Source organism: Periplaneta americana, chromosome 9 (assembly GCF_040183065.1).
Source record: "Periplaneta americana isolate PAMFEO1 chromosome 9, P.americana_PAMFEO1_priV1, whole genome shotgun sequence".
NCBI lineage: Eukaryota > Metazoa > Arthropoda > Insecta > Blattodea > Blattidae > Periplaneta > Periplaneta americana.
The window spans coordinates 88916357-88929434 of record NC_091125.1 but is presented as its reverse complement, the minus strand read 5'-3'; positions in this window follow the sequence as shown (position 1 = coordinate 88929434).

Genomic DNA, 13078 nt, shown 5'->3' with positions numbered 1-13078 from the left:
AATAAGGAATGCAAGTTCTTTTCATCATCATTAAGTTTTGGCTGTTGTGCATCTCTTTCAAACCTGACAGTCTTGTCTAGTATTGTTCCTATGTTCTTTTTTCTATCAATGACAATATCTGCTCGCCTTGTTGAATCATCTTCCGAGATACAATGCACTTCTTCATGGACTTCTAACTTATAATCAACTTCAATTAGAGTAACAATTTTATCATATTTCCGATGTTTTAAGAAATGTTTAAGAAAAAACGTTTTTGAGAAGATTATTTATTTTAATTCTCGATTGGTTATTTATTTCATGGTTTCAAACTTTTTCTTCTTTTTCCCTAAAATTTCAGTGATACCTTACAGTTCTTATTTAATTTCTTTATTTAAAACCTGTCATGTTTCTTGTTTTTCCACAGACTGCGGCTTTATGATTTGCTATATTATGTTGTGCAACATATTATGATCTGTTCTTGTACAGCCTCTGAATATGAGATTTACTCATTCGAGCATACTCAATAAATAAATAAAAAAGTATTGAATGAATATCTTCCGCTTGTTATACGAATCTATTTTAAATAATTGGAGAGTCATTTATTTTCATTTGATTATATCAGTGTTATTGAGGCGGCATAGATATAGCACATTGTTATTTTAAAAATCATTTATCTCGTTAAATAGCCTATAGGTCCTCTAAAAATTTTGCTTAGAAAAAAAACTTGTTGGAAACATTTTTAAAGAAACTTTTGTTATGTAATATTATCCTAAAAATCAATAATAAGCTAGATATTTTCGATTTATTTACTTTAATCCTTTTTAGAACTCCCCTTTAAACAAGAAAATGTCTGCCGGCTATCTATGTAATCAAGAATAAACTTAATAAACATTATTCGGACAAAATTAGTGAAGAGCAGAATGGTTTCCGCAAGGGCGGATCCTGTTGTGATGGCTATTTCACACTCAAAATTCTGGTGGAGAAACAGGGAATTTAATATGAGACTCATATATGCAGCTTTTGTGGGTTTCAGAAAAGCATTCGACAGTTGACAGAAATAAATTACTTGAAATTCTAGCACATGATAATATTTCACAACAAATAATTCCAAATATTTATAATATATATAAAAACGCTGAAATATCAATTAATGTTGAAAATTCATTATCTGACTGGAGACCAATTAATACCGGAGTTCGCCAAAGTTATGGGCTATCACCTCTGTTATTTATTATATGAATGCAATTATGGAAGAATGGAAACTGAAGCCTCGTGGCAAAATACCAATAAACAGAAATTTTCAAATCAGTGCTATACTTTTCGCCGATGATCTGGCACTACTAACATCTTCAAAAGATGATTTACAAAGATCGCTTCATAGTCTACATATAATTTCTGGTGAATATAACATGGAAATTTCACCTGATTAAACAAAAATAATTGCATTTTCTTGCAAACACCCAATTCAAAGTAATATATGTTTAGAAAACAAAATTCTGGAAAGAGTGAATGAATTCAATTACTTGGGATACAACCTATCTTTTCAATCTGAAAGAGATATCTCCCAGAAAATCAATAAATATATTAAAACTATGAAAATAATTAATAGTGTTTAGAAATATATCCGTTTATGGCTGTATAATATTCTCGCAAGACCAGTTCTCTCTTATGGAAGTAAGACATAGACCTTAAGAGCTCATGATATTAGCAGAATCACAGCATGAGATTCATGAGGAGGACTGCAGGATATACTAAATTCGACCACAAGCGGAATGAGAAACTCAAGGCTGAACCAGTGATGGAATACATTTGGCGATATCAAGGAAACTGCAAAATCACGTCAACAGATTTCCAAAGGCAATAGAGGGAAAGGTATAAGATTCATAAAAGCTCCAAAGTGACATAATTACAACTATAATCAAATACTCAGTCATGATTTTTCGGAATCATTTATATGGTAACAAGAGTATATAGAACAAGTTATACCAACATATTGTAATCTGTTCAATGTTAATTGTAAAATTCATTGTCGGCTATTCTATGTCAATTGGTAAAATATATGGATTCAGACTTACAATCTAACCTAATCATCATCATCATCATCCTTCACGAATTAGGCCTCTGTAGACCTGTTTCGGCCCCATCTAGCAGTCTTCTTAACGGTCTTCCTGGTCGACGATGTCCTCTAGGTTTATATTGCATCATAATTTTTGGGATTCTTGAATTTTCCATTCTTCTTACATGATCTAGCCAATTGAATTTGTATCTGGTGATTTTTTCTTCTACTGACTCTACTTCTAATTGTTCTAAAATTTCTTCATTCCTTTTTCGGTCTAAAAGAGTATATCCTGCTGTTCTCCTGAAAAATTTCATTTCCGTTGCTTTGATTCTGTTCATGTCTTTTTTCTTTAATGTCCAAATCTCGCTTCCGTATAGAAGGGTGGGTAATGCTAGTGTATTATATATTTTTATTCTTGTAGATTTTTGTACTAATTTAGCTTTTAATGTACTGTTTATTATTCCTAGAATTTGTGTAAATTTGGTAATTTTCTTGTTCACATCTTTTTCATTTTGATAAGATATTTCACAACCCAGATAATTGAAATTTTGCACTTGTTCGAGGCATTGGTTATTGTGTATTATCTTACTTCTCACTGGGTCTTGTCCTAAAAATGCCATTACTTTTGATTTTTGTGCTGAAATTTCCATCCCAAAATCTTTTAATATTTCATTTAATGTATACAATCCTCTTTGTAAATTATCCTCTGAATTGGAAATTATGACTTGATCATCGGCATAGAGTAAGGTATTTAATGTTAGAGCACTGGTTATTTTGATTCCTGATGTGTAGATTTGGTTCCATTTTAAAATAATTTCATTTATATAAATATTAAATAAAGTTGGTGATAGTGGACAACCTTGTCGAACTACCTAACGATAAGGCTAGTAACCTATCTTAGGGAAAACTACATTACTTTCAAGCCTCAAACAAGCAGTATAAGGATCTAACCTAATATACCGAAATATTTATGATAAACAACAATTATTCAAGTTATTCTTGAGGGAGTTAATGTTTTTTTTTTTCAATTCATATCAGAAGATAATGATTTTGTTTCTACAAATACAAATTGGGTTTATTCAGTGTTACTACGAATGTAGAAGAGACAGTTCCTGTGTACTGAAGAGATTCAGAGTTCTAAATGGATTAAGGATCATAGGCTGAGTTATGGGGGGAGGAATGGGGGGCACTGCCCCCCAAACTTGTCTGAACTCTTCCTTCTTTTCTATTAACGTTATAAAATATTGAATTCAAGAGATCTTATTTGCTTTTCTTCATGATTAATTCGTCACTTAAAGCACAAAAATTTAATGTTTTCAGCTCATGTATCTATACTATAATATTAATTATTTTAAATTCCGGAATGTATAAGTATTTATATACCTCATTTGAGGAATGGAAGCACTGCAATTTTTCTTTTGTAACTGCCTGTTTATTCTGCAGGTATTCAGGCCGTAACTTGAAGACGTATGAATAACGTATTGCACAACAATGCAGAAAAAAGGAAAGTGATCCCGGTATAATATTTAAACTTAAAGATGAGATTAAATAAAATAGAGTTTACATTTTCATATGTTATCTTCAGGAAGGTGAGCTTGATATGAAAGTTTCTGTTAGCACTGTTACGTAGTTTTATTGATGTATGCACGTGTTTCTGTATGAGAGAGAAAAAGAGGGAGATTGTTTTAAGTTATGCCCTATTATAATTTGTAGTAGACCTACAGTTCAAGCCCTATACAACTCGGTCCGAAACATCGCAGATATGGATGTAACACTGTAAGAAACATGCCTCCGAAAATACTTTTATTAAATGATCATATTCCAATATCTGATCAGAAAGAGAAACAGGAATTGGTTGGATCAATGGCTGAGAAGTAACTGCCTACTGAAGGATGCATTAGAAGGAATGGTGAACGGGAGAAGCGTTAGAGGCAGAAGAAGATATCAGATGATGGACGACATTAAAATAAGTGGATCATATGCGGAGACTAAGAGGAAGGCAGAAAATAGGAAAGATTAAAGAATGCTGGGTTTGCAGTGAAAGACCTACCAATAGGCCGAACACTTATGTATGTATGTATTCCGATATACTGTACCACGGTCAAATTATAATGGGAGGATGAGGTAAATGACATCCCCCATAACCCCTTTATACAGGGATTCTATGGTTTTGCTTTGCCCCCCCCCCTCCCCAAGAAAAAGGTTCTCTCTTCGCCTAGGTTAAGGATTAAGATATGGACCATATAATTGGTAATTATTGTGGAAGCTTGTTAAAAGAAAAATTGAAGAGACCGTGAGAAATAAAGGAAGTTGTAATAGACCAAAATCCATAGAATACGATGCGAACAATATTCCTTTATGAAGAAAACTATATTATCGTTTTTTTTAACATACTTCTTATCGCAGTTAGAGGGCTTTCAAATTTTTTCTGACTTTTAAATAATCTTATACAAAAGTATGTTATATTATTAGCTAGATAAAGAAGTAGATTTTGCCAGGGTATCATGTAAAATAATTAACTCGCACTTTCCCAAACAAAAGTATGGATAACAGTGAAATGCTTTTAGCTGCCAAAGAGAGCACAATGTCACAATGTGTGTAAGTCAATGGACTGTATATCTTCGACAATAACGGAGTTATTTGAACTTAGCTCCACATTTTTTTAGTAGATTATTTTACGACTCTTTATCAACATCTAGGTTATTTAGCGTCTGAATGAGATGAAGGTGATAATGCTGGTGAAATGAGTCCGGGGTCCAACACTGAAAGTTACCCAGCATATTGGGTTGAGGGAAAACCCCGGAAAAAACCTGAACTAGGTAACTTGCCCCAAGTGGGAATCGAACCCGGGCCACCTGGTTTCGCGGCCAGACGCGCTAACCGTTAAGGCTGGTTCACAATAAGCCGGGAACGGAAACTACAACGAGAACGAGAACATAAATAGTGTTAAAATAAATGTATTTAAATGTAAGCATTCACAATTAACTATTGTGAATACTCATATTTAAATACATTTATTTGAACAATATTTCCCTTCTCGTTCTCGTTGTCGTTTCCGTTCCCGGTTTATTGTGAACCAGCCTTTACTCCACAGGTGTGGACTGCTTCACTTCTGCTCTGAGGTGAAAGCAAAGGTCGTAAATAATCTTGCGCCATTGGCATACAATCAAATAAAAGAGGATATTAAAGAAGCTGAAATGATGAATGAATGAAGAATAAACGTACAAGTAAATCTAGGGCTATAAGTAAAGCCGAAACTAAAAATAATGCTTACTATAAAGCATACATAAACAAAAGTAAACCTAATTTACAAATTAACCTGTACTAACCCAATTATTGTCAAATTAAGTAATCACAAGTACCTTAATAATTACAAGCCGCCCTAATTATATTAAGTACATGTCAACTTACTCACATGTTAAATTAATTGCATGTTAACTTAAATAATTTTATATCAACTTAAAAAAATTACATTGCACCTACGTTACTATATTAAATTGCAGCCTAATCTTTTCAATCTTTCCTTAAATGTGATGATTTTGAGAGGACCCATCTTTAAAAACTTCCGCAGGTAAGCTATTACATGGTTACAAAAGAAAATTTTACGTCTGTTCTTTGTTTTCTGCATTTAAACTTCATACTATGATCACCTGTATCTAAATTTACTAATGGTTTTACTAATCTAGTATTGATGTCGGTCCATGCTTTGTGTTCCATTTGTGCCTTAAACAATGCGCTAAGTTTGACTTTTCATCGTCCTGATTCGAGCAATTACTTATTATCTCTTCGCCATTTTCCTTCCTCATTTTGACATATTTTACTGCTCTGCGTTGGACCTTTTCTATTGTTCTACTGAATAAATTTGGGTTTGTCTTTAAGGACCTTAACCTACCGCTCCATATTTCCTTATTGGGCAAACAAAAGTTCTATACACTAATTCGTCGGCCACGGTAGTGTAGTTGGTATAGAGCTGACCTTCTGTGCTCGAGGTTCCGGGTTCGATCCCGGCCCATGTCAATGGCATTTAAGTGTGTTTAAATGCGAGAGGCTCATGTCAGTAGATTTACTGGCATGTAAGAGAACTCCTGTGGGACAAAATTCCGGCACACCGGCGACGCTGATATAACCTCTGCAGTTGCGAGCGTCGTTAAATAAACCATAATTTAATAATAATACACTAATTCTTTTGACTTCCGGTTAGCTTTTTTCTTCTTTCTTGAGAATACGCATAGTCTCTTTTATGAAGGACTCATCCAACTATATTAAGATACTACAATGTTTGCCGTTATTTTGATCCGTCTGGGAGGATTAAAATTAAGATAATCTCAAACGTTACATAAGGATCACATAACACAGTTATTTGACGAACTGTTATGTTGGCAGCAGTGACACAAGTTGTCTCGGTAGTTTAAATTCAAAAAATTCAAATTGTTCTAGATTTCTGAGCCCATTACTGGAAGCTAGTGAAATTTGAACATACTAATACTTAATTAATATCAGTATTAATATGCCATTAGGAAAGTCCAGGATAATAGAGAGGGTTTGGAATTGAACGGGTTACATCAGCTGCTTGTCTATGCGGATGACGTGAATATGTTAGGAGAAAATCCACAAATGATTAGGGAAAACACGGGAATTTTACTGGAAGCAAGTAAAGAGATAGGTTTGGAAGCAAATCCCGAAAAGACAAAGTATATGATTATGTCCAGAATATTGTACGAAATGGAAATATAAAAATTGGAGATTTATCTTTTGAAGAGGTGGAGAAGTTCAAATAACTGAGAGCAACAGTAACAAATATAAATGATACTCGGGAGGAAATTAAACACAGAATAAATATGGGAAATGCCTGTTATTATTCGGTTGAGAAACTTTTATCATCCAGTCTGCTGTCAAAAAATCTGAAAGTTAGAATTTATAAAACAGTTATATTACCGGTTGTTCTGTATGGTTGTGAAACTTGGACTCTCACTTTGAGAGAGGAACATAGGTTAAGGGTGTTTGAGAATAATGTGCTTAGGAAAATATTTGGGGCTAAGAGGGATGAAGTTACAGGAGAATGGAGAAAGTTACACAACACAGAACTGCACGCATTGTATTCTTCACTTGGCATAATTAGGAACATTAAATCCAGACGTTTGAGATGGGCAGGGCATGTAGCACGTATGGACGAATCCAGAAATGCATATAGAGTGTTAGTTGGGAGGCCGGAGGGAAAAAGACCTTTAGGGAGGCCGAGACGTAGATGGGAAGATAATATTAAAATGGATTTGAGGGAGGTGGGATATGATGATAGAGAATGGATTAATTTTGCTCAGGATAGGGACCAATGGCGGGCTTATGTGAGGGCGGCAATGAACCTCCGGGTTCCTTAAAAGCCAGTAAGTAAGTAAGTAGGTAAGTAAGTAAGTATTAATATTTGTACATAATAGTTATTGCATGTGTTGCTTTATGGTTACAATTTCAAGATTAGAGTCAGGTAAGCTAAGTGTAAGTAAATATAATAAGTTATATTTAGTGTGATACATGCCCTTGGGTAATCAATAGAAATACCATTTCACATTTTAATTCATTTTTTCGTGTTTAGACTTCTATTAAAATAATGGAGTAAATAGTATCTGCGGTTCTACTATCTTTGTCAGGCGGTCGCACAACAACCTAGTTAATAGTTACAGCATCACAGACTCCAGGGCAAACCCTCTATATGAGTTTGGGTCTCTACTGTCTCCCTTTCCTTTGCATATCATTTTTACCGTTGTTTTCCCCCCTGTGTCTTAAGCATGCATTGAATAACATGGTTATACTCTTCTCTGATTTTGTGATCGTGTCTTTCAGGTACTCGGTGAATATTAAGTCGGGGTCGCATGCCTTATTGTTCCTAGTTGCCTTTAACTGAATTTTGTGATTTACTATTACAGAAAATTTAGTAACTCATTGCACATTCTTTTATAGCAAAAGCACAGTCTTCTTACTTGAAATTTTTAAAAGAGAACCCGGATAATGAATCAGCTATCATTTTATTGATTTCAGTGAAAACTACAGTTATATATAATTCAAGACGAGGCCCAAGGGTTTCATTGCAACACAGGTTGCTGTGCACTTTATTATGCATTGGTATATTACAAGAAAGATGAAAGACTTTATTCAAAGTGCTCGTGTCTACTTTCTGATGACACTGATCATGATGTATCTTTTGTTTACCAAACTCAAAAGATCATAATCAATTTCTTGAAACAGAGCTCTCTTTTTCCCATGTTAAAACTGTAGAATACTTCTCAGACGGTTGTGCTGCTCAGTACAAGAACCGCAAGAATTTCATTAATATAATCATGAAGGCAGACACATCCCCAGCATAAAGATGAGATGTGGTAAATAAGCAAGACATCGCTCTTTAAGAGGAGAAAACGAATGTATCGAGTGGGCATTGATTAAGAAAACAAATTAATGCTTTATTGTTTTGTTGTTTTTTGTAGAAGTAAAACAGGCGGATTCTACCTGTATAGACTATAGAATAATAAAATTATAAATCTGAGAAACCAAATTTTTCATATAACAATACAGCCGTCTTATTAAACGTCGTAGAGGGCTTTGTGACTGTAACAGAAATAACACGGATGGTGTTTGAGTGACGCAAAAAAAAAAAAAAAAAAAAAAATCCCGGTCTCGGAAATCATAACTTCATTCACCATATGACGTCAGACATCGCTTATGGATATTTACCGAATATTTCTTCTTCATCATAAGAATCTATTAGGTCATTTTAGAGCAATACAGCTCCTACTTTAACTATTTCCTATTATAAATTACTATAATTATACTCTTGATCAATGATCAGTCACTGATCAGCAAAGAACTGTCTATCAAATCTGATGGAAGATTGTTTTCCAATAATTAAATACTGATTGTTCTTTATGCAACGAAAATAGAACTGATGGCCAATCTAATCCTCTTTGATCATTGGTCATATCTGATCAATGTTTCTGCAACCAGGCCAAATCTTTCTTTTACCCACAGAGTAAATCATAAGATCGCAACGCCGCTGTTCACGTTCCACATTCAAATTGGTCACCTAGTACTGAAGGACATGTGCCATATTGTATACCCCGTACACACATATACTCATTCCAGTGTTGTGGAACGAAGAAAACGGGATTTAGAAACAAGTTACAAATGTCTCAAGCATGATAAACTTGAAATTGATATTCTCAAGTACTGTACTCATAACAGATCCATTTATCTTAACAACTCAGGTTCGCGAAGTAGCAAACTGCTCATTAATATGTAGGCCTACTCTTGGAATATAAGCCGTTACGTGTGTTAATGGATCCATAACATTTAATTTTACTACACAAGCAAAACATAGACTCTAATACGAATATTATAAAGAAAGAGGAAGCGTCTACATGAACAATACTTACGTAACAACAGCTAAGATCGCTGAAACTATTCTGCGTGGCGAGACTCTAGACAATGTTAAGACAACAATAGCAGTGTCGTTGCCGTGTTACGGACATTGTTCGTTTAGTAAAGAGAGAAAATGTTTCGCCTGCTGAGCAAGTTGGGTAAAAGCGTTATTTCGTCGAGCCAATTGGCCAATGTCGGCCAAGTTGTTGGCTACGGAAGCATGGGATTGACTGGCTATATGATTTATAATTTGTATGCCGGTAAGCAGCAAAGGTCAAACATGGAGACTGAAGACGTGCTGTTTAAGCACAGGACGAGACGGCATCCACCAGAGGAAGAAAATCTAGAGTCCCCTTCCGAAGAGGTGGTGAAAGTGACCGATTATGACAAATACAAACCCCTTAAAGTCCCGCCAGGGAAATTCGCTTACATAAGGGAATTTTACAAGAGAGTAATGGGGGAAGAAGCTTTTAAAGATGAGCCCCCTTTGCTTGAGCTGCCAGACCCCGAGGAGATTGCGCCAACAGTAATAATAGACGACGACGAAGATGATGATGATGAAGAAGAAGAAGAAGAGAGTAGTTGCAGAGGCAGCAAAAGGGACGCAAAAGAAACAAGACAAAAGTCTTCCTAACACCCCGGAGAAACGCACCCGAAAGCAAAAGTATGATATTATGTATCAAACTTAGCTAATATTGTACTCCTGTCTCTATCTTGTAGTAGCTTCTGTACTCTTATTACTTACAGTAGACCAGCGGGTTCCAACCCTTTTGAGGTGTCAGGACCCTTAAAGGTTCATATTTCATTTTGGCGGGCCCTCTAAAATGTTTTGCATAATTTAGGGTCACAGACGTTTCTAGTCATTAAATTTTTGCATGGTGTAATGAAGTAAGCATCCTTAATAACTATGTAGCGAAATTAATTTCAGCTTTGGTTATAATTTGAAATTAATATAAAACTTTATTTTACGTTGTATGACGTTTTCTGAGAAAAATGAAGTTTGTTTATACTCGTATTTGCCATAAGGTAGTTAATGGGATGGTTGACAATAAACCGAGAACGGAAACGAGAACGAGAATCGAAATATTGTTAAAATAAATGTATTTAAATGTAAGCATTCACAATCAACTATTAGCATTCACAATAGTTAATTGTGAATGCATCACATTTAAATACATTTATTTTAACATTATTTTTGTTCTCGTTCTCGTTGTCGTTTCCGTTCCCGGCTTATTGTGAACCAGCCTTTAATGGGATGGTTGACATTGCCTTACAGCTGTCAGTTTTGAGAAGTCTAGTTGAACTGTAGGCAAGTTTAGTTCAACATTAAATTTACTTCTAGGCCTATATTTGTTATCCAGAGGAAGAACAATTGTTTGTAGCCTGTAGGCTTACATTTGAAGTCTGATTAGTGTAATATGTAGCTAGTCGGCGATGTATGCAACGGAGGGGGAAAGGAACTGGCCACTCTATCCCATTATCTCCTGGCTTACTTTCATTATGTGGTGCCTTGTAGGTATCACTCATGAGGTTCAGACCGTCTTCAGACAGATGACTAAACAACAATTTGTTATTCAAGAAGAGTATCTAACAGCTTCTCTTCTTCTTTGTCGAACAAACTATTTTTTATCACCAAGAAAGGGTTTTTACCCAATTGTTTCTTTAATTGTATGAAGAAAATATACCATTAATTTCAGTGTTAAAAAGTAGAGATATTGTTTATATTTTCAATAGGAATTCATCATTTGTTGCTAAAAAGTCACTTAGAGTGGGAAATTAATTGAATTATCGATTAGGGAGGCCACAAGTTTAACTTCTTTATTGTTGCTTCAATCTTATCCTGAACGGCGAACACTGTTAACATTGGACATTGAGAACTGAATTTAGAGAATTCAAAAACTGAAAATATCAGATAGGTAGGCAATAGAGTCGTGCGAACCGGTTACAAAAATAGAAATTATATATTGCTATTGAACGCCTGACACTACAATAATAATAATAATAATAATAATAATAATAATAATAATAATAATAATAATAATAATAATAATAATAGTGATAGTGATGATAATAATAATAATAATAATTTCTTTATTTAATCTGGCAAAGCTAAGGCCAGAAGGCCTTCTCTTCCGCCCAGCCAGACTCCAATTCTAATTGAATGCAATTGGCTTACAATAGTTATTACATTAATATCTAGATCGTGAGACAATATGAAAGTGTCACTATCCAAAGCTCTCCCATCTCGCAGAGTGTCTCAGGTTAGGTTTATCGAATATTCGAGTTCTTTCTCATTATTTGAGGATGGACGGCAAAGGCAGACCACATTGAGCCCTGTAGGAGTTACGAGAGCCCTTTCAAGGACAAGTTTATCGTGTAGCCTACCATTTAATTGATAATTTTGCCTCTCTCAGTACATTCAATCAATCATCCATCAATTCAATTCATCTATCCATCAACTCATTGATTCATTCATACATCGATCCATTGATTCATTAATTGATTCACTGACAGATTAATTCACCGATTCATTCATAGATTTATTGATTAATTTATTCATCCAGTCCTGATATTCCAGTTGGGCATCTTCAAGGGCAACAACATGATTCGTGAAAGTACACGCATTTGAGCTTCAGAGTACTTTTCTTTTTGTTAATAACACTCTATCTTCTTAAAAAGGTCTTTTTTAAGTTGTTATTTAACGACGCCGTATCAACTACGAGGTTATTTAGCGTCGATGATATTGGTGATAGCGAGACGGTATTTGGCGAGATGAGGCCAAGGATTCGCCATAGATTACCTGGCATTCACTTTACGGTTGGGGAAAACCTCGGAAAAAACAAAACCAGGTAATCAGCCAAAGCGGGGATCGAACCCGCGCCCGAGCGCAACCGGCAGGCAAGCGCGTTAACCGACTGAGCCACGCCGGTGGCTTCTTAAAAATTATTCATTAATGAAATAATAATGCAGCTCTTTAGAGTAATTAAAAAGCATTATATATTAATAACTGCTGTTTTAGAGGTATGCATTTTGAGTTTAAAATGTGAATATTACATTAGAATGTAGGCCTTTGTACTTATTTGTTCCTCTCTTTAGTAAGTAATTGTAATTTATTTTATTCTTGCATTTCTTTTCGCACCAGATTTCATATTCTGTATTACACTTATTTCCTTTGTTGTTAACAGTGTCCACTTGTTCATTTATGTATTAGCTATGAAGATAAGGATATTAAAGTGTCCAAATAATAATAATTGTAGACCTATATCAAGCAAACATTTTTAATAAGACAAAGAAAATTTCCTTCAATTGTTACTCCGTTTGTGTACTCAGAAAATGTCAGTTTCATGTATGATGTGCGACTAGTGTTCTGTCTACCTGCAAAACATAAGGGGTAACAGGTTGAAAATCGGATATTCGGTCGGTTGCCCGACCTTGGCGGATGTTCTCTAACCGGCCGAATCTAACCCGGTTGTAAGCGCTATTTTGCAGCTCTCTGTTAGGCAAGACTTGCAAGACAAGAGAAATCCCTCAAGCGATCTCATTTCTGTTAAACTCTGTTGTAGTACAAAAGTTTGGAAAGATCAAATACAGGTTATAGTTAAATTTAATTGAAATAGCATTTGAAAACATACCTTG